General features: G+C 49.8%; 1 pseudogene; it reads left to right on the top strand.

Moving 5' to 3' along the window:
* The first annotated feature begins 290 nt into the window (after positions 1-290).
* Positions 291-1,030, top strand: LOC132695411 (7-methylguanosine phosphate-specific 5'-nucleotidase pseudogene; annotated as a pseudogene).
* Positions 1,031-1,325: the final 295 nt, after the last annotated feature.

The raw sequence follows: 1,325 nt of genomic DNA, 5'->3' as shown, positions 1-1,325 counted from the left end.
CTAGTAGGTGACCTGGGCCAGGCCTGGGTCCCCTTCATCTGCCCACCCTCCCCACCCTGGCCAGGACTTGCCATGCTTCCCAGACATCCCGGGCTTTACTGGGCTCAGCATGGTGCCAGGGTCAGTGTTTGTTTTGGATCTCTGGACAGGTGAGGATCCTGTTAAAGGTCACCCTCCTGAGGCAGCAGTTCGAATGGTTCAGGAGATTGTGGGATCCTTCTACAGGGGCAGGGGAGACCGTTTACAGGTCATTTCTGATTGTCACATGATCTGGAGCACATTTGTGTATAATGGAAAGTGATGCCCTCCCTTCTTATGACATTTTAGATAACAGCAAGATTATCAGTGAACAGTCCTGGAAGGAACTCAAAGTGCGCCCTCCCCACTATTACCCGGTTGAGACTGACCTACGCTGACCATCAAAGTTACCTCATATGGTGGAATGGTGGGCCAAAGCACAGGATCTCCCATGCCAGCAGAAGATTTAGAAGTTTCAGATCGCCCAGGTGTTTACAGTACAATGCAGTGCTTAGGGAGGGATACAAGACTTTCTTTAACACCCTTTACCAAAACTACATTCCCTTTTTTTTCTTTTTGGCAGGCATTGGTGATACCATGGAGGAGCTTATCTGACAAATAAAGGTGTTCCGCCCCAGCATCCACATTGTGTCTAACTACATGGACTTTGACAAAGACAGTTTTGGACAGGGATTCAAGGAGTCAGCTCATACACACATACAACAAAAACAGCTCCATTTGTAAGAACTCCAGGTACTTCCAGCAGCTTCTGGACAAAACCAACATCCTCCTGCTGGAAGACTTCATGGAGGACCTCACTATGGCTGATAAGGTTACCAGTGTGGAGAGCATTCATTCTCAAGATTGGTTTCTTACATGACAAGGTGGAAGAGCAGTGGGAGCACTACATGGACTCCTATAATATTGTGCAGGAGAAGGACCAGATGCTGGACATGGTCTGCTACAGCACATCCTGAACAGTGGGGACTGGATGGAGATGTAGGGCTCCTGAGTGTGCAGGTGTGGGGCCAGACACTGCAAGCCACAGAGAAAAGGAAGCCTCACCTAGAGGCCATCCTGCTAGGAATGCTGTTCCTCCCCATGGGTACAGAGAAGAGTCCAGGGTGATGCAACTGCTGAGCCCATGCTCCACACTCTTCCTTTCCCAGTGTCTTCTATGGTGTTCTGGGAAGGCTTGTGGGAGGCCCTGCCAGGTGGAAGGTCCTACGAGTTTGAACACAGGACCTACAGGATGTTAGCACTCTAGGGACCAACTGGTCCAGGGATTCCTTTTTCCCCAAATTTCT

The sequence above is a fragment of the Panthera onca genome, chromosome B4 (genome assembly GCF_046562875.1).
Source record: "Panthera onca isolate mPanOnc1 chromosome B4, mPanOnc1 haplotype 2, whole genome shotgun sequence".
Taxonomy (NCBI): domain Eukaryota; kingdom Metazoa; phylum Chordata; class Mammalia; order Carnivora; family Felidae; genus Panthera; species Panthera onca.
This window is presented reverse-complemented; position numbering and strand designations above follow the sequence as displayed.